Source organism: Trachypithecus francoisi, unplaced genomic scaffold (assembly GCF_009764315.1).
Source record: "Trachypithecus francoisi isolate TF-2019V2 unplaced genomic scaffold, Tfra_2.0 Lachesis_group10, whole genome shotgun sequence".
NCBI lineage: Eukaryota > Metazoa > Chordata > Mammalia > Primates > Cercopithecidae > Trachypithecus > Trachypithecus francoisi.
Genome location: NW_022681455.1, coordinates 27,458,124 through 27,479,150, shown reverse-complemented (window position 1 = coordinate 27,479,150; position 21,027 = coordinate 27,458,124). Strand labels below are relative to the sequence as shown.

Here is a 21,027-nt window from a genome sequence, read left to right as displayed (position 1 = left end):
TATCGCGGCATTATTCACAACAGCCAGGATATGGCATCAACCTAAGTGTCTGTCCATCAATGACTGAATGGATAAAGAAAATGTGGTATAGATACACAATGAAATATTATTCAGCCTTAACAAGAAGGAAATTCTGTCATTTGCAAATGTGTAAGATGAACCTGGAGAACATCATGCTAAGTGAAATAAGACAAGCACAGAAAGCAAATACCACATGATCTCATTTACTTGTGGAATCTAATATGGTTGAACTCATAGAACTAAAGAGTAGAATGTGGTTACTGGGGTCGTGGGAGAGGAAGGGAATGAGCTATTGGTCAAAGGGTACAAAATTTCAGATAGATAGGAGGAATAAGTTTTGAAATATATTGCACAGCAAGGTGACTATGGTCAACAAAAATGAATTGCCTATTTCAAAATAAGAGAGTAAATTTCAAATGTCCCACCATAAAAAGTGATAGTAATTCAGCTCATCTGTGTATGAAAAATAAAAGATAGGCAAGGGAACATATTCAGCACCTGATTTAATTTAATTAACTAGCTTGATTTAATCATTCCACACTGTATACATATATCAAAACATCAAAACATCACACTGTACCTCATAAATATAGACAATTATGATTTGTAGATGAAAAATAATTTTAAATTTTAAAAAATTGTTGCTAGGTAGTTTGACTCCAAAGACTGTGCTCCTCACCCCTCATTATGGGACTTTCCTGGAGTAAAGGGTAGTGCTAAAAGTATAATATAGTCCAAATCTAGGCTGACACATGGCTCACCTCACATAGGAAAGTTTCTCAATCACTCTGTGCCTTTTACCTAATTAATAGAGAATAACTCAAAGGAAAATTAAGCATCTTAAGCCCTTAGACTAGTACTTGAATACAGTGAGGAAACAATGCCTCTTAGCTGATAGTACATTCCACGGTCCTCTTTCCGGACACCCAACACCTATGATATCGTTAACTTTCCTCAGTGTAGAAAGTGTGATATAAATATGGGTTATTTTCAATCTACACCTGGAAGGCAGTCATTTTCCTTAGTCAAGAGTTAATAATCTAGGAATGGTCCAATTGCTTCAGCTCTCTTTTCTGGATCAATAGCAGACACCATGCTGGTTAGTCTAAAGAATGTCAAAAACTGTGTTTACAACTGTAAAATTAGTGATATATTAATCAATGGACATTGAAAAGAGGTCATGATAAAAATTTATGGTATACAAGATGCAGACTGGCTACATCAGCCATAGTCCAACAAAATATAACACAAGCCACAAATGTGAGCCAGGTATATAATTTTAAATAGTCTAGAAGCCACATTAAATGGGTGGTGATATGTATTATTTAATATACTCAAAATATTATTTTAACATTCAATTAATTTGAAAAAGGTAGAGTTTTTTCACATAAAGTTTACAAAATCTGTTGTGTATTTTACATTTACATCACATCTCAAGTTCAGTCACATTTTTTTCCTTCTTTTTTTTTTTTTTTTTTGTTAGAGACAGGGTCTCACTTTGTCTTCCAGGCTGGAGTGCAGTGGTGTGATCTCGGCTTACTGCAGCCTCGACCTCCAGTGCTCAGGTGATGCTCCCACCTCAGCCTGCCAAGTAACTGGGATTACAGGCATGCTCCACCATGCACGACTAATTTTTTATAGAAACAGGGTTTCACCATGCTGCCCAGGCTAAGTCTAGCCACATTTCATGTGCTCAATAGCCACTGTAGATAACAAGTACATGAATAGTGCAGGTCTAAAATGTTTTAGAGTTACTTCTTATCCTTCATCAACACAGCATAAGAATATGGCAAGACTTACAGCTTTCTCCCTTAAGGAGGGCACCCCAGGTTCAATCCCCAAAGACTCTGTGTTCAGCAATTATATTACAAGTCTTCTTACTGGCTAGTACCCTAGCATAAGGAAACAGAATAACTCCCCTTGAATGTTGTTGTGTTTACTTCAGTTGAAACTTTCATGCAAGATATGACTGGATTCTCTAAAAGAGAATGCTGGAATTTAATAAAATTAAAGGATTAATTAAAGAATAGCTATAAATTGTTTGGTGCCTTTGTATGTGTGTCTATATGTCTATCTATCTGTGGATTTGTGTGTGAGCAGCTGCTCTGTATGTGTTGATTTCCCCACCAGTAGTTTTAACTGACTTCCCCACCACTGCCCCAGAAATAGCCTGACTCTCTTTACTCATTTTCCAGGGACCTCAGGATATACTCTCTGCTCCACTCCTGGACTGGCATAGTTAGTACTGCACATGCCCAACCACTCACGACAGTGCATAAAAGGAAGCCAAAAAGAAAACAATAGAAAAGCATATGGTCTTCATGCAGTAATTGCAGCCAGCCACAGAAGAGACCTGTCCCTACTCGAGAGATCTTTCTTTGTCTCTGAAGTCCAGATCCATGGTCCAAACAGACACGTTTTCCTGAATATTGAATGAATGAGCACCTCAGTTAAACAAGAAGTATTTCTTAGTTTTCTGGAGCTCCATTTAATTTCTGCTTTGTTTTTTTTTTTCTTTTGGAATTAATACATTAAAAGGAAACTTTCTTCTTATTTAAGAGAAGGCTTTCAAAATCTATCAGAGCCAGTACCCCCTTTAGGTCCACCATTCTGTCGTACATTAAGGCCTTTTGTAAACAATCCTGCCTTCCTGGGAGGAGAGCAAGGCTCAGCAAAATAGTGTTTTACATTGAGAGGGTGTTATCTGTGGGAGGCACAGCTCAGGTACTTTTTCCAAATAGTGCTAGGAATTTCCTTCTGCTCCTACGGACCACTTCATGGCTCTACAACTTCATTTAGGAAGTTGTTCTCTGGTCAATTTTGCCTTAGCTCCCTGAAGTGTATATAGAACATACTTTCCTTTTTCTTGCCTTCTTTCTTTCCTTTCTTCATTTCTGCTTTCACTTTTTTCAGTACTTTATTGAAATATACTTACATACAATAAAATGTAAAAAGAAAAGTATGCATAGAGCTCAATGAATTTTATACATGTATAATTTCATGTAATTTTGAAATTACACCATCCAGATCAAGATTGAGAAAATATCCAAATTGCATTGGGTTCCCTTATCAAGTCAATAATGCATCCTGCAAGCTAAGTTGTATTCTGACTTCTATCACCAGATGTTAGTTTGCCTGTTCCGGAACTCGATAGAAGTGAAATAATAGAGCATATCCCATAGTGTGGCATTTTTGCACAACGTTATGGTTTTGAGATGTATTTATGTCTTTTTAAGATTTATTTGAGTTGGGTGCGGTGACTCATGCCTGTAATCCCAGCACGTTTGGAGGCCGAGACGGGAGGATTGCTTGAGCTCGAGAGTTCAAGACCATCATGGGCAACATAGAGAAAGCCCCTCTCTACAAAAAATACAGAAACTGAAAAAAAAAAAAAGGTTAGCCAGGTGTGGTGGAGCGCGCCTGTAGCCCCAGCTACTCGGGAGGCTGAAACAGGAGGATCACTTGAAACTGGGAAGCAGAGGAGAGGTTGCAGTGAGCCTACATGGCCTAGCTGCCCTCCAGCCTGGATGAGAGAGGCCATGTCTCAAAAATAATAATAATAATAATAATAATAATAATAATAATAAATAAAAACTTTTATGTGTATTTAAAGAGTACTTGTGTTGTCACAGAAATTCATTCTTAGAGCTAAATAGTATTCCATTTTATAAATAAACCAGAATTTGTTGGTATGAGGAAATATAAACTTACTGATTATCATCTTAGCAAAGGAAAGTAAAAGGTCTCTTCAGCCTGCTAGCAGAGTGGCGCAGCAGAATCGTGCTGGGCCCATAACCCAGAGGTCGATGGATCGTTAAACCATTCTCTGCTAGGGTGTTTATGTTAATGATCACTATTTCCCAGGATCGTGGGTAACTTGATATAATAAAGAAAATCAGATACTCAACGTCTCCTTACTTAAAGTCTTAAAATTAGTTATTACACCATCGCCCAACTTTTATAAAGGTGTTAATCGTTTTCTTTTCTCATCTGTTCTTGCAATACCTTCCCTTATCAGTCATTTCAAAAGAGAGATGACAAATTTCACTTTAATTTCCAGCGGATTCACGTTCTGTCTTCCAGTGAATATAACACACACCTATCTTTGGTATGTTATGGTTTTATAATTTTCGTACACGAGAAAGAAAAGCATTTTTTACTTCTGCTCAATAACTATACAGTCGTCCTTTGGTATCCGTGAAAGGTTGGTTTCAGGACCTCCTGCGAATAGTAAAATCTACCAATGCTCAAGCCCTTGATGTAGAATGACCGAGTATTTGCATATAACCTATGTACACCTTCCGACATACTTTAAACTATTTCTAGATTATTTATCACACCTTATATCAGGGGTCCCAAACCTCCTGGCCGCGGAGCGGTACCGGTCCGGTCCGTGGAAAAATTGTCTTCTACTAAATCGGTCCCTACTACCAAAAAGGTTGTGGACCGCTGTCTTACATGATGCAAATGCTATGTAAATAGTTGTTATATCGCACTGTTTAGGGAATAATGACAAGAAAATTTCTGTACATGTTCAGTATAGACGCAGGGTTTTTTCAAGTATTTTAGATCCGTGGTAGGTTGAATCCATTGCATGCAGAACCCATGGTTACGAAGGGCCAGCTGTTTTGCATTTTTACTTGGGTTAGACTCTCCTGCTCACTGTCACTCCTTTGTACGCATTCACACATGATTTGTACACTTTAGATAAAGTTAATGAGAATGCTTTGTGAATTCTTCTCTAAAGCAATATATGTTAATCATGAAGACACCTTCTTTTTTTTTTTTTTTTGAGACCGAGTTTTGCTCTTGTTGCCCAGGCTGGTGTGCAATGGCACGAACTCAGCTCACCGCAACCTCCGCCTCCCAGATTCAAGCGATTCTCCTGACTCAGCCTCCCTAGTAGCTGGGATTACAGGCATGTACCACCACGCCCAGCTAATTTTGTATTTTTAGTAGAGACGGGGTTTCTCCATGTTGGTTGGGCTGGTCTGAAACTCCCCACTTCAGGTAATCCGCCCGCCTCGGCCTTCCAAAGTGCTGGGATTATAGGCGTGAGCTACTGCGACCGGCCCAAAAAGACACCATTTTTATCCCCACATACATAAGCTAGAGTCATTTGGACTTTATGGGGAAAACAGAAACAAATAAGTTAAATCTGAAATGCTAGTGGGGGAAATGGAATGCATTAAATTTTTTTTAAGTTTGTGCATCAGGTTTCAATAGCAAAATCGGGGAGGGGAGTCTTAGTACGATATTTGCAATTTTTGTTGCTGTTGATGAGGAAAAGGGGTTTTTTTTTTTTTTTTTTGGACTACAGGCGCACACTACCACGCCCACGTAACTTTTTTTATTTTATTTTATTTTATTTATTTTTATTTTTTTTTTAGACGGAGTTTAGCTCTTGTTGCTTAGGCTGGAGTGCAATGGCGCGATCTCGGCTCACTGCAACCTCCGCGTCCCGGGGTTAAGCAATTCTCCTGCCTCAGCTTCCCGAGTAGATGGGATTACAGGCATGCGCCACCACTCCTGTCTAATTTTGTATTTTTAGTAGAGACGGAGTTTCACCATGTTGGTCAGGCTGGTCTCCAACTCCTGACCTCAGGTGATCCGCCCACCTCGGCCTTCCAAAGTGCTGGGATTACAGGCGTGAGCCACCGCTCCCGGCCTATGTTTTGTATTTTTAGTAGAGACAGGGCTTCGCTATGTTAGTCTCGAACTCACGGACTCAAGCGATCCGCCCGCCTCCGTTTCTCAAAGTGCTGGCAATTACAAGAATAAACCCCCCTGTGAAACAGAGTGAATAGGGACGATATCTATTAACTTCTACGGAGCAATTTCTAGAAGACATTGTTAAGTGAAGAAAAAGCAAAATGCAAAGGAATATTTATAGTACTATATTACTTTCTGAAGTGCAAGAAGAAAGGAAAAATAAGGCAGACGTGCAGAAGGATAAATCAGGAAGCAATGAAGTCAATTACCTAGAAGTGTAGTGATTGCCAGACGCTGTGGCTCACACTATTAATCTCAGCCTTTTGGGAGGCTGGGGCGGGCGGGTCCTTGAGATCAGGAGTTCGAGACCAGCCTGAGAGAAGGGCAAACTCCTGTCTCCACACACACAAAACAAACAAACAAAAACAAACAAACAAAAACACAAAACAAAAAAAAGAGCTATTCTGGAGAGGTGAGAGGGTGGTTTGAGCCTCCGGGAGGTGGAGGTTACAGTGAGCTGAGATCAGGGCCCCACATTCCAGCCTGGGCTGGTATTCAAGAGAATACCAAATCACAGTGTAGGAAAAGAAAGAACCAGACCAAGTTACTTTTAACTTGGGGCAGGACGAGAATTACAAACAAATCTTGGACTCTTTTTAATTGATTTTGTTTTCTGTTGTAATGTGGACAAAGCAATTTTGAAGCAATTTTAGGTGTATTATAGGATAGGGCACGTGAGTAAATGTGTTGATTTGCTCATTTGAGTAAATCATTTCAGCCACTATTCTAACTGCAGAAGAGGATCATACAAATAGATGGTGGGAAGGCAAAAAATAAAAATTTAAATTAAAAAAATATTTTAAAAAGCCCCTCAGGAGATACATTAGAATTGTAAATATCTGGACGGATACAGTGGCTCACGCCAGTGCCGGTAATTCCAGCACTTTGGGAGGACGAGGCCGGAGGATCACCTGAGGTCGGCAGTTCAAGACCAGCCTGACCAATATGGAGAAACCCCACCTCTACTAAAAATACAAAATTAGCTGGAGGGTAGTGGCACACGCCTGTAATCCTAGCTACTCGGGAGGCTGAATCAGGAGAATCGCTTGAACCCGGAAGGTGGAGGTTGCCGTGAGCCAAGGTGACACCATTGCACTCCAGCCTGGGCAACAAGAGAAAAACTCTGGCTCAAAGAAACAAACAAACAAACAAACAAACAACCTCTCGGCTTTCGGAGGGGGCAAAGATGCTACTTTCTTCTGTTGTCCGGAATCCAGGTTCATCTGACACTAGCCACCTCCACTATGCCGCCGAAGTTCGACCCCAACGAGATCAAAGTCGTATACCTGAGGTGCACCTGAAGTGAAGTCGGTGCCACTTCTGCGCTGGCCTCCAAGATCAGCCCCCTGGGTCTGTCTCCGAAAAAGGTTGGTGATGACGTTGCCAAGGCAACGGGTGACTGGAAGGGCCTGAGGATTACAGTGAAACGGACCATTCAGAACAGACAGGCCCAGACCGAGGTGGTGCCTTCTGCTTCTGCCTTGATCATCAAAGCCCTCAAGGAACCACCAAGAGACAGAAAGAAACAGAATAACATTAAACACAGAGGGAATATCACTTTTGATGAGATCATCAACATTGCTCGACAGATGTGGCACCGATCCTTAGCCAGAGAACTCTCTGGAACCATTAAAGAGATCCTGGGGACTGCCCAGTCTGTGGGCTGTAATGTTGATGGCAGCCACCCTCATGACATCATAGATGACGTCAACAGTGGTGCTGTGAAATGCCCAGCCAGTTAAGCACAAAGGAAAGTATTTCAATAAAGGATCATTTGACAACTGGTGAAAAAAAAAAAAAGTAAATATCGTTGGGTAGGGCCGGGCGCGGTGGCTCAAGCCTGTAATCCCAGCACTTTGGGAGGCCGAGACGGGCGGATCACGAGGTCAGGAGATCGAGACCATCCTGGCTAACACGGTGAAACCCTGTCTCTACTTAAAAATACAAAAAACTAGCCGGGCGACGAGGCGGGCGCCTGTAGTCCCAGCGACTCGGGAGGCTGAGGCAGGAGAATGGCGTAAACCCGGGAGGCGGAGCTTGCAGTGAGCTGAGATCCGGCCACTGCACTCCAGCCTGGGTGGCAGAGCAAGACTCCGTCTCAAAAAAAAAAAAAAAAAAAAAAAAAAAAAAAAAAAAAAAAAATATCGTTGGGTACTCATAATTATTAAAATATTCATATGTATGTGCACACACATGTATATGTGCACATGTACATATGTGTGTGTCTATTTGCATATTTTGTATATGTGAGTATACACATGTATTTCCTAGATATTGTTGATAAAAGGTTCTAGAAGCAAAGGTGTCTTAGAAACAGTAAGTACACCTAGACCCTGGATATTGGTCTCTAATACATTCCTCACTAAAAGATCACCTCTAAGAAATAGGAGACTTCAGGACGGGGACAGGGTAAATGTAGTAGAGCCTAGAACAATTTGTCATGCCAGAAATTAAGAAAGTTTTAAGAAATATGGTGGAGGAATGTCACAAGGACAGAGTACTCAGCTTGAAGGATCTGCCTCTGACAAAATCTGGGTTATATGGACTACTAAAGTTATTAACAAGGCAATAATGGAATTGTAAATCACTGAAAAATAAGATTTTATGAGCCCATACTGATAATAAATACATAAATGGATGTTAAAGGGGGACTCTTTTTTTATTTTTTGAGACAGAGTCTCACTCTGTCGCCCAGGCTGGAGTGCAGTGGCGCAATCTAGGCTCACTGCAACCTCCGCCTCCCGGGTTCAAGTGATTCTCCTACATCAGCCTCCCAAGTAGCTGGGACAACAGGCGCCCGACACCATACCCGGCTAATTTTTTTTTTTTTTTTAAGTAGAGATGAGGTTTCACCATAATGGCCAAGCTGGTCTTGAGCTCCTGACCTTGAGATCCACCCTCCTCGACCTCCCAAAGTGTTGAGATTAGAGGCGTGAGCCACAGCGCCCGGCCAAGGGGGATTCTTGATTACAATAGAATGCCAAAGTAAAAACTGGTAAATGTGAAGAAAATTCTGGAGTTGAAAAAAAAGAACATCATTTTGCAACCATCATAGTAAATATGGTCCAGGTAGGAATTATCAATAGACGCTAACTCTAGAGGAAAATTTTGATGGGGAGTAAGTTATTTGTATGATCTTTAAGCATCTCCCGCAGATTGCTTATTAGTTGCAAGGAGGAAGCTATACATATATATCAGCTTGACTATGTGATTGGAATTAACCTCAGTAATGAGGGCAATGAACATTGCATGTCTCCAGATTTAATAGTCCTGAGAACGACATGTCACATACATTCTATTCTCTGGGATGCATAACGTGAACCCAATTATAAGGGGAGAAAATCACGCAAAGTCCAAATAAGAAATGTTCTCTGTTTTAAAAATGTGAGCGGTTACCATGTTCTTCAAAAAATCAATGTCATAAAATAAAAAGAAAGGTTGTGAAAATGTTCCAGGTTAAAGGAGACTAAAGGGGTACGGAAAACACCCAATTCTAGACTGATTCCTGAATGGGAGGGAGTAAATACTATAAAGGATATTACTGGTCAATTGAAAAAAATGGAATACAGGTTAGAAAATTCCTAAAAACTTATATCAATGTTAAATATACTGAATTGATAACTATATTATGGCTATAGCACAAGAAATTACTCCTTTAGGAAATACTCACTGAAATATTTAAAGGCAAAGGAACATATATATATAATATATATAATTTACTCTTAAATGTTCTGGGACACATACACACAAACATACACAGATATAAACATATACGGAGAGATAGAGAATTAACGTTAATAGGTAAATCCCGATAAAAGGTATATGGGTGGTCTTTATACTATTCTTATTCTTAATTTTTTTCCTTAAGTTTAAAATTATTTCCAGATAAAAAGTTTTAAAAGCTCGAGCACAATGGCTCACCCTGTAATCCCAGCACTGTGGGAGGCTGAGGCGGGTGGATCACCTGAGGTCAGGAGTTCGAGACCAGTCTGGCCAAAAAGGTGAGACCCTCATCTCTACTAAAAATGCAAAAATTAGCTGGGCGTGGTGGCGGGCGCCTGTAGTCCCAGCTACTCGGAAGGCTGGGGCAGAAGAATCGCTTGAACCCGGGAGGCGGAGGTTGCAGTCAGCTGAGATCGTGCCGCTGCACTCCAGCCTGGTCGACAGAGTAAGACTCTGTCCAAAAAATAAAAAATAAATAAAAAATGAAAAACATTTTAATAAAAATTTGAGGAAGTAAAAAGATTAGTATAACGAACATTCAACTTCCCATCAACCAGCTTAAACAATTAACAATATTTTGTCAATGTTTTCTCTATTGCTCCCCAACATCAACTAGTATTTTGAAGCAAATCCAAGACTGGAGATTCCAAAGCACTTTACTTTGACAATAAGCAAAGGTACAGATTACTCGTTTATATGTAAATAGAGAGGAAGGTGACACACAAACACTTCGGTTAATTGTTCGGAGGAGAGGGTAGTCGGGGTCTGAACAATGCCTTTGGTTCTTTGACTTTGTAACATGAAGCACTATGTGAGTGGAGCAAGGGATCGGTTGCACCATGCGGACATCTTGGCTAAGAGCCCTTCAAGTGCAGACAATGCCCGCAGCCCACGTGCTGGATGTAGTAAACTGTAATCTAAGAATGGAGAGTAATTCCACTCAGATCCGCAGAAATTCTGTGGAACCTCAGGAGGAAATAAAACTGATAGATGGTCGAGAGAAATAAGAGGAAGCAAAAGGAGGAAAGCTGTAGATAATCTATATAACGTTTCTGAGAACAACTCAGACCTGCGACAGAAACCTGGTTACCCTCTTAAACAAAATAGTCGACGAAGGTGGGATTCGAACCCACGCGTGCAAAGCACAATGGATTAGCAGTCTATCGCCTTAACCACTCGGCCACCTCGTCCTTCGGGTTGCGATGTGTTTTTGGGATAATCCTTTAAGGCTTGCTTTTGAGGAAGCTTTGCAGCTTGATTTTGGTGATGTGTTGATATGGATTGTAATGTCCTTCAAATTGTGGTCTCTTTAAAGAATTCTTACACAAAACAAGTTCTTTCCACCTTCGTATGGAGAACCTTTTACAGTTTAATGATCCTGCCCAACGCCCGTGTGTCCAGTCTTGAGTGTTATCGTTCCTCCGTATCCATTCTCACTTTCCAACTACAGTGAATTTTTTTTCTCCCCAAGCTCCATGCTCTCCTTCTCATTTTCTACCCGCAGCACTCTTAACTCTTCTCTCTGCCCTCACTTCATCTGCCTTAGTTCATTACTCATTTTTCAGATCTCAAGTTAGGCCTTACAGCCCTTCTTACTGAAGGCTAAGCAGCTGAAAATTGGGGGTGGAAGGGGAGGACGGGGGGGCACTCTTTTTCTGTTGCAAATGTATTTCTGTTCTGTTTCTGCCACAGAATTTTATCCCAATATTACGTATTTTTATGCTTAAAGACCCTGTCATAAGGCACAGCAACGGAAAATACTTAATATAAATTGAAACCTCTAATTTTTTAAATTTCCGTTAAGAATCCCCGAGAGTTTCACCATTTTTCTTCTGGTTTGAATTACCTTTATATTCAATGGTGGCACACAATAACAAACACAAATCAACAATTTTGGTAAGTAATTTAGTATATATGAAAAGTAGAGTTGCATTGGAAATGCATCTTTTAGTGAAATGGCTGTTAACATGTTTTTTCTCCATCAGTTCATGTGTCCGCGGATAAATACTTCTTATAGCTGGAATAAGAAAGGTTCGGTGGAATTAACAACAAAAAGATCAGTAGATTGTCGTTTTGAATAAGTCCGAGGCTTCCAAAAGGTGTTTTTATGATTATTTAAGGTGCATTATTTAAAGTGGAACCTTCAACACATTCCCATCACGTTTATCTAAGTTTAATAAATAAATGGTAGCAGTAAATAAAAGTGATGGCGAGCAGGAGATTTGGGACCACGCAAAATATATAACTTTACGGATATTCATATTTGATAAAAGTCAAAGAATTTTCCTACTAGTCTCAATAATTGTAAAAAAAATTGAAAACACTAACTTTCCACGGCCCAATATGTACGTTCCGATTTGTTAAAAATGGAATGTTATTAGTTGGAAGTAAATGAGGAATTTGTCAGTTCCTTCATGAAATCATGTAAAATACGCAATTGAGACGCGCAACTCTGTGTCTTGTTTACAGAAGACTTTGGAGACAACAGCATTTCCAATTGTTCTGTCACAGTAAGATGTTATCTAAAAGGCGAGAATGATTCGCAGGGGAAGATGGAAGTAGGGAGCACTCACATCCCATAGGGAGTTGGTGCGCGGTAGGGGAGACACATTTGGGGAAATGTTTCTTTGTAGCCTCGTGGTCTCCAGTGCAGCAACCCTGTCGCTAAGCTTCTCTGCTGCACCGGGCGCTGGCTTCTCTGACATTCCTTAGCGCAAGAACTTTTTCCTGATGACATTCCTTAGCGCAAGAACTTTTCCTGATCACATTCCCTGCCTTCTCTCCTCGCTCACCGCTTTCTTCTTTCGTCCCCGCCTCTCTCCAAAACCAAACCGCCCCAGCAATTTCCGGGTGGCTGAACTTCTCCAATCTGTCTAAGAGGGTCCGACCTCTGAAATCCCTTCTTCAGGAGCTGGTCCATGCCCAGACGTGGAAATGCCAAGAAAGCCGAGTTGCTGCGCGCCCAGCAATGCGCTCAGGGAACCCTCACTGGGAAACGCTGAGGGACTCTGGGGGTTGGGGAGAGTGGGCGGGGAGGGGGCGTAGAGTAAACTCTGTTATGCTGGGACAGGGAGTCTTTTCAGCTCATTTCCTCCTCTTCTCTGTCCAAGCAAAACTTGCTTGTGCAAACTCGAAGCAGCAATTATATTGACTATTGACTGTCGACAGTTGTAGCTTCCCGTCACCTGTCCTATCGGCCCAGCTCTCAGAAGATGAGCTTGTATCCCCTTGTGGTCTTGTCTGAGGACAGTTTTCTCTCGGCTTCGGCGACAGTCAGCTCTTCCAGACCCATTACGTGGGTAAATCCTTTCCTCAGTTTCCATCTCAACTTTTCTCTGTCCGTGACTATCACCAAATTTCCTTTCCTCTTCTCACCAGCCTCAGTTTTAGCAGGGCACAAAAACTAAGGTTCCACCGAGACTTGAACTCGGATTACTGGATTCAGAGTCCAGAGTGCTAACCATTACACCATGGAACCTACACCTACCCTCGTGTTTCCTAAAGTCATAGGTGACCTATTTCGCCACCTTAGGTTCCTTCCCTATGCCCCGTAGTTTGGGTGATGGGTACATTCTGCTTTTCCTCTTGGAGGATTAAGTCAAGAAGACGCTTACCTGCCACATGCCTACATTCAACACTTTTACACCAGAGTCGTAATGGAAAACGTTGACTTCCAAGTGTCCGGAGTACTCTCATCCCTGTATTTCCTTTCAAGTGGTTTAGGAGCTTGGCGCCCCGGGCCTCGGGCCTCTCTATTTCATCAATGGAAAACAAGTGAGATTGTTAAACAAGACTGTGTGCCAGGTGCCAGGCACACAGTATACCAGGTTACCATGTGCCAGGTTTTGTGACAAGTGTTTTCTATTGTTACCTCACCTGTGAGACTCACAACCACGCTGTGAGATGGGATCCATAGTTTCTATTTTACAGGTGAGAAATTTGAGTCAGATACCTGAGATGCTTTACACCTTTTCGTTATAGATCTAATTATTTTCTCAAAAATCATTTTTACCAGGGTGACATGTAGCGTTTTTGAGGACACGTTATGGAAAGATTTTACCGAAGTCACAGGTAAGTCACGTTGCTGTTTATAGAAAACTGAAATAACTGCACTTGAACTACAGGTTAGAGGAAGATCCCAGCAACCGTAGGATAGCAACTCAGGGAAAGAAGGGGAAGAATAGACAAAGGTCCCTCTGGAGTCTCCCAGGACAATGCACAGCTCCCCGGTCCTTCCACTGCCCTTCACCAATGAGAAATATGTACAGGGTAGACTTCCAAACGGACACAAAGAAAACTCCCTGCTTCTCCTTCGCATATCCCTTTGTGACACACACAGGAGCCCATGTGAAAACACACACACACACACACACACACACAAAATCGGTTTCTGTGAACAAAATAAAACAAAGAAAGTCTGTGGTTCCTTGTTTAAAGTGATAGCTTCCTCACAGGGCAACTTTGTCTCTCAGTTAAATTCGAAAGGGTTTTCAGAGACACACATCCACAACATTCTAAGAATTTATTCTTTATCTTGTGTCTCGACAATTTGAGAAAGAAGGTAGGTTTCAGGACTAATTTGGAAGGAAAATGTGAAATCAAATAAGCTTTATTTTTTTAAAAAAATGCCAGTTATCTTTCCACTCCTTGAACTCTTTCCGCGCCCCCCACCCCCAATCTGATTAAGCAGGCTCCCAATCTTGGAGGTCTCTGCTCTGAACAACTTTCTGTCCCCAATCCTTATTCCTGGAGGAAACAGAAAGAACATTTAAAACAAAAAAAAGAAGAAGAACATTACCTGGAGAGATGCAGCATTTCAGATGATTAGGAAACAAACTTAGGTTCTAGGTTCGTTAAGAAATGGGGACGGTGAATTTGAATCATCTTAGAGCATGAAAACCAAATTTCTCGGAGGGGAAAAATGGAAGCCAGTGGCCCGTACGGGGATCGAACCCGCGACCTTGGCGTTATTAGCACCACGCTCTAACCAACTGAGCTAACCGGCCGCTCCTGGAAGCTCGGCTTTGTTATTCTTCTCACCTGCATCCCTGCCCCTGCTCTGCTAAAGTATTAAATTCTTTAACGTAATTCCTGTTTGTCTTACAGGGAGGAACAATTTCTTAGTTGCTTTAGAGTCTTAATAGGAAGAAAGAGAAATTTCCTCTTAATGCAAAAACAGAACAAAATAGCTGTATTCGTAGACTTGAAAGAGGACGCTTAAACATTTCAAACTGTGGCTAATGGCCCAAGAATTTATGGAAATATTTGCTGCCTTCTGAATGTCTAGTCAACACATGCAGACAATGAATCAGATTCGGTGAAATATTAACGAGTCTTTGCTTCGTAAAAGCCGCTCACTAAAACAACATACAAATTGGTACCTGAAGGATTTTCCCAACGAGTCTGATTCTCGATGGTCCCACAATCGAGATCGTCCCAGGTTTCTTGTGTCCAGATCCTCAATTTGGGAGTCTTCCTACGTGTTCCCTTAGATTCCAAAAGTGAACTCAAATCAAAGGTCGCTTCGAAGACCTTGGTATTGGAAAATGCTGGAAATGTGGTTCTAGTCACCATTCTAGGGGCCGTTAAACCGAATCATTGTCTACTCAGCCATTGTTTCCCAAAAGCATTACCATTGTTTTTAATATCTTGTTTATCGTTCCAGAGATTTTGAATACATAGACAAAGTTACTCAAGTGTTTTCTTTTTTCTCTTCACGAATAGTAGCATTTTATACACTTTTAAAATCCCTTGCCTTTTAAAATTTTTACTTACAATGTATTTTTGCAACCTTTCCATATCAGAATAGACAAGTGTTCTCCATTCTTTTAAAAATATGTATAGTATTATATATACTATACACGTGTATACCTATGTAACAAACTTACACATTCTGCATATGTACCCCAGAATTTAAAGTATAATAATTTAAAAAATATATGTGTAGTAGTTGGCCAGGAGCAGTGGCTCACACCTGTAATCACCACACTTTGGGAGGCCAAGGTGAGCAGATCATCTGGGTCAGGAGTTGGAGACCAGCCTGGCCAACATGGTGAAACCTCATCTCTACTAAAAATACAAAAATTATCCAGGCATGGTGGCACACGCCTGTAATCTCAGCTACTCAGGAGGCTGAGACAGGAGAATCACTTGAACTTGGGAGGCGGAGGTTGCAGTGAGTGGAGACTGTGCCACTGCACTCCAGCCTGGGCGACAGAGTGAGACTTCATCTCAAAAAAAAAAAAAAAAGTATAGTATTCAATTATGTTATTATATATCATAGTTTAATGACCAGTTAGTTTAGTTTTCCATCCTGCTATTGCAAACTCTTTATGTCTATGAACATACACCATCTCTGATATCTGCCATGATACCACGCATTCATGTGGAAAAGCTGCATCAAAGAATACGTATATTGGCAATTTTGACAGCCATTGTCCCCCTGTGTTTTAGAGGATTGATCCCAATATTCTTTTTCCTTGTTTGTTTGTTTTAACTATATTGAGCACAAATAGGACGCTGGGCACATTTCTACCCCTCTTTCTTCCTGAATTACAGTCAGTGAAAATGTAGAGAAATTCATACTGAGGAATGTTTGTTTCTGGAATATCACCTTCTCTCAGTTAGGCAAGACTTTGGGAATGTGATAGAATCAGGTGGGAGAAGGAAGGGTCTGAATGGAGAGCAAGGAGAAGGACCAGCAGAGGCCTTCCTTTGTGCACCTCAGAGAGAACAACATGGCAAAAACACCTGATGGGAGAGGAACTAAGACAGTGTCAGTGTGTCTGGTGATTAAGACTGAGCTGCAGGGTGATGTGCAAGCAGTAGGAGATGACAACTGAGGAGGAGAGAACATGTGCATGCTGCAGGACCCTCTAGTAGATTATTATAAATAAATCAGGATACTTTACTTGATAGTGAAGAGGATGGGGCACTAAAATTAACAGGCATTAATTGATCTATATTGAGTCTAAACTAAGAACTATGATTACTCTGTATGGGCCAAGTTAAGGATTTTTGAATTGGCCCTACCAACAATGGGAATCCATGGAAGGATTTTAGGCAGAGAAGTCTCATGAACAGATTTGCATTTTGAAAAGATCTTTTTAAGTTCCTGTAACAGCAAGCCCATTGTTACTGGGCCCATGCTTAGCTTCCATCGCTGACATTAGGCTATTCAATTCATGTAATCAATCTGCCAGCACTGTAGTGGCTAATTATTTAGGCTAGCTGACAAAAGCTGGTAGAATCATTCCAGTTAGTTAGTTGTTTAGTTCTTCTGTGGTGGACGCACTCTGGTTAACTTAACTTGTGACACAAAGATCTTCACGCTTTGTGTCCACACATCTCCCGTCTAGGTTCCTTTCGAGGACCCCAGTGTATGTACATGTAGGAAAACACGCTAACTTTACCCCATATCCACCTGGAGCGTCCTTAAGTGGAACTTTGCCATGCCCCGGTGGGAGCCAGGTTCCCAGCAGCGAGTGAGCAACCAGAGCCCAGCCTGGACCTGGAGAGGCGGGTCCGGCCCAATGTTCCATGCAACGCTATCTTCCCACAAAAGTGCTACTACGCATTGACCTCGCAGTGGAAACGCTCCGAGCCAAAAGGCCCTTAAACAAGGCTCCTGCGAACCTAATCCCTGAGGTCTTTGTGGCGATCGGGAGATGGGACCATCAAGGGAAAGGATCGTGGAGAAACACGCGACGCAGTAGCCTCTGCCCTAATTGAGCTCTCCCTGCAGAATCTTGTCTTATACGTATTCCCTCCCCATTCTTTCTTCTTTTCTTCCCTAAAAGTCATGCGATGTTTGAAAATATTGTCTGACAATAAATGAATTGCTGGAGACTGGTAATGTTCACTCAAGTGGTCAGGGACTCTTGGTCTAGAAGCAGCGACTCATACTTATGGAAATCCCCAAGAGCCTCTCTTCGAATAAAGCCAGCAGGCAGCAGTTCGCATTAGGAAGAGAGCAGAGACCCCTTCACCCCCAATCTCGCCTCCTTTAAAGGCAGGAACCTCCTCCTATTCAGAACACTGCTGACAACATGCAGAGAGAAATACCTAACAGAACAGTATTAAAGCTTTTTGAAAGCTGAGAGTGTTCGAGAGATCGTGCAATGGTGCCTTTGTAAAGACGTCCACTGACAAGGTAAGCTAAGGGAATCTTGAAAAACAGAAACACCCCAAAAAATTACAAGTTGCTTCCGCTCGGTTTCGACCCGAGGACCTTTCGCGTGTAAGGCGAACGTGATAACCACTACACTACGGAAACCCATGTGTGTCGCCGGTTTCCTTCGTTAAGGGAGAAATAAATTTTTCTCTTTCAGCTTTGGTAACATCGAGTTGATTGGCCTTTCCTTTCAGTATATTATCAAGGTTACAATACTTTTCTTTACTACAAAGTCTTTCATTAAAACTTTTTTTTTCAGACGTGACTAGAGAATTTAAGAAAATTTCCCCTGAGATGCGAGGCTCGTTACTGTAGACGTTGATTTTCTTTTTCTTTTTCTTTTTCTTTTTCTTTTCACGGGGCAGAGGCAGGAATTCAGAAGAGTGTGATTTCGTTGTTGTTGATGTTTATGGAAAAAAATGTAAAGAGATGTAATGTAGTAAACAAGATTCTACATAGTGTAAAAGGAAGGGTTGTGGTGGCCAGAATATTGCGAACTTAAGTTGAGGCTCAAAGTGAATGTATCTCCTATCTTGATGACCAGATGTCTGCGTTTCCTGTCTGGAGATCTTCATATTGTTCTGAATATATCACGAGAGTAAGCATGCTTACAGAATTTGGTAAGGGCAGAGGATTATCAGGAAAGTGGAAAGGTTCTATTGTCTATGAAATACCTCTCTATACAGCATTCAATTTGTGTAGTTAATGAGTGTCTCACTGGGGTGATTGTGAAAATCCTGTTCAAATACACCAGTCTGCATTTTTCCTTAAAGATGCTGACCATGAAGGCCATTGTTATTATCCATCTTTTTTAAAGGGAAGAATTCAACTCCTCTTTCCCTACTGATTATACAGTTTCTGCAATTGAGTCCCAAATCTGAGAAAAATAGGAAATAACTCTTTTACTAATTCTGCAATTTGGACAATTAACTATTAACCTCAGTTCCTTGTCTCAAAATAAGATTAACATTTACTTTGCAGAATGGTATGGATTCACATATTATTCAAATCATATTTATTGTGTGCCCATTGCGTATATGGGCATTGCAATGGACAGTAGGGTTTTATTAGTAAACGAAACCAGGCACTGCACCTGTCTTCTTGGAAGTTATATTCTTGTGAGAGACAGACAGTAATCAAGTTATCATCCAAATTAATGCATCATTTCCAAGAAAAGAGAGACATATAGTGCTCTCATTTAATATATGAAGATTAATTTAGAAAGTTTAGGGGAAAATTTCTCTGAGAAAATAATGATTCTGCTCAAGTTTGAAGATTGGGGAGATGTTAACTAGGTTTAAAAGAATGTTAAAGGTAAAAGAAATCATATGTACCCAAACCCATGGTAAATAAGAGGGATTGATTTGCAAGTAGGACAGTGTGGTTGGAAAGAAAGGGGCAGTGGGGTATGAAATAAAGCTGAACACATGAGAGTCAGCCGTGGAGAGGATTTCAGGTCATAATATTAAGGATTACATTATTAAATAGCTATAAAATGTGTGATAATCGGCTCTTTTAAAATGCCAGTTTCTGCCCTTTATCCTTTCGTTCTCTCAAAGTATATAGGATGTGAGACCTAGTGTGACCTAATCTCTAAGTTAAAACCAGCTAAAATTTCCCCCAAATAATTTGGGAATACTCAGAGGAATTCAGATCATGTGTATACCCTTAGCCAACTAAGAACAAAGGCGATGGTTTCAGTTGAGAGCCCAGCAAATTTGATTCCCCTACGTAGAATTCCAGTTCTGTGTTCTCTCCGCCCCCACTCCCCTATCCCATCCTGTGCTGGGCTCTGCAGATGCACTAGGATTTAAGACATTGAAGTGTAGCTGGACTAGGGAGGTGGTAGCACTTATTTTCTAGTCTTGTACTCAATTAAGCAGAAATCCTGCACTCCGTATTTCTCATTTTTTAAAACCAAAATCTGTGACTAAAATACACTCCAGTAAGTCAATACACTATTAAACCATTTCCTCCTCTCCTTTCTCATTTCAAATTCCCTCAAACATCCTGGCAAATCCAGAGCCCGCTATGCACAGTTCTGATTCCGGGGGGAGTAGGGCTCCCTCCTTGCAACCAGGACGTCTTCATCCCCACCTTGAGCTGAGCTGGATGTCGAGTCCTTGGCAATATCCTGCACCAGCTGCTGCCAGTCTAGATACCCTGCCTGCGAGGGCCCCAATGCCGGATTTCGTATCTGTCTGTCCCATAGACCTATTTCTAAATCACACACTCAAGTAAACTCATCCTAAGCCAACCTCAACCCAGGCAGGACTATTCCGTGCCTAAATCTAACTCGCTGGAGCGGTGACTCTAGTGACAGTTGGATAACTCACAACCTCTGGCAGAGAGTGGCCGCCGCACCCAGGGAAGCCTCCGCCTGGACTCCAGACCCCTGCGCGGCGCCCGGGATTCCTAGAAAGGTGAGGCTCGGAGTTGACCCTGTTGCGGAAACACCTTAGCAGAGAGACGCAGATCAAGCTGGGCTGCTGACCAAGTCCCTGGAGGAATTGCTGGTGGTAAGAACAGGGTCGCGGCGGCAACTGCGGCGAAGGAAAGCAGAGTGAGGTTAAGTAGTCATCTCTATCCAAAGAGATCTGCCGCAGTTCCAGACAGGAAACTTTTCTTAGTAATCTTCTCTATCCCCTGCTACTTTCCACCCCACCCCCTCCACGCAGAAATCTCCTGCGGAAGGTTTCTGAAAATAATTCTGTAAAGGAAAAAACAACAATAAATGTTTACCAGAGATGGATGACACCTGGTAGCGTCGTCTCTCGTTTTTCGTTTGTTTACTTGTTTAGAACCTCTTCTTCTTCTTCTTCTTTTTTTTTTTTTTTTTTTTTGACTAATTGCAAATTGTTCTGTAGCCATTTGGCTGTCTTTGTGAAGCTCCTGTTCAAATTGTTCAACCATACACCTTAAAGTGCAAATGAAAACAAAGCCTATTAAAGAAAATTTAGAAAAATCCTTTTTGCCTTTGTGATAGCCAAATGTTTTGTAGATTTGACAAAACAAGTAAGCATTTTTAAAAAGATTGAAACTATGGACTTCATCCAAACTAAATGTTATTTTCATCAAAAGGCTATTGAGAGAGAGAACGCCAGCCTCAGACTGGAAGAAGGTATTTGTAAGACAAAATTTTTTGGAAAAGCTGTTGTTTCCACTGGATTTAAAGACCAGAATCCTTTCACAGGCTAGGCGGACATGCTAATTACTACATTACAGAAACTCCCTGCTACAATCAGGCCTTTCACAGCAGAATGAGACGGTGATTCTTTGGATATACTGAAACCTATTAACTTTTAATGTTTCTCTTTTTTCTTTTTCTTTTTCTTTTT

At 41.3% G+C, this 21,027-nt stretch overlaps 4 non-coding genes and 1 pseudogene across 4 annotated transcripts; 1 reads left to right on the top strand and 4 right to left on the bottom strand.

Annotated features, from left to right (window-relative positions):
* Nucleotides 1–7,022: 7,022 nt before the first annotated feature.
* LOC117086866 lies at nt 7,023–7,593 on the top strand (annotated as a pseudogene).
* Nucleotides 7,594–10,624: 3,031 nt separating this feature from the next.
* On the bottom strand, nt 10,625–10,706 carry TRNAS-GCU. Its single transcript has one exon. It is a non-coding gene; the product is annotated as a tRNA-Ser (tRNA).
* A 2,216-nt stretch (nt 10,707–12,922) lies between these two features.
* On the bottom strand, nt 12,923–12,994 carry TRNAQ-CUG. The gene has a single exon. It is a non-coding gene; the product is annotated as a tRNA-Gln (tRNA).
* Nucleotides 12,995–14,448: 1,454 nt separating this feature from the next.
* On the bottom strand, nt 14,449–14,522 carry TRNAI-AAU. Its single transcript has one exon. It is a non-coding gene; the product is annotated as a tRNA-Ile (tRNA).
* Nucleotides 14,523–17,718: 3,196 nt separating this feature from the next.
* TRNAV-UAC lies at nt 17,719–17,791 on the bottom strand. The gene has a single exon. It is a non-coding gene; the product is annotated as a tRNA-Val (tRNA).
* Nucleotides 17,792–21,027: the final 3,236 nt, after the last annotated feature.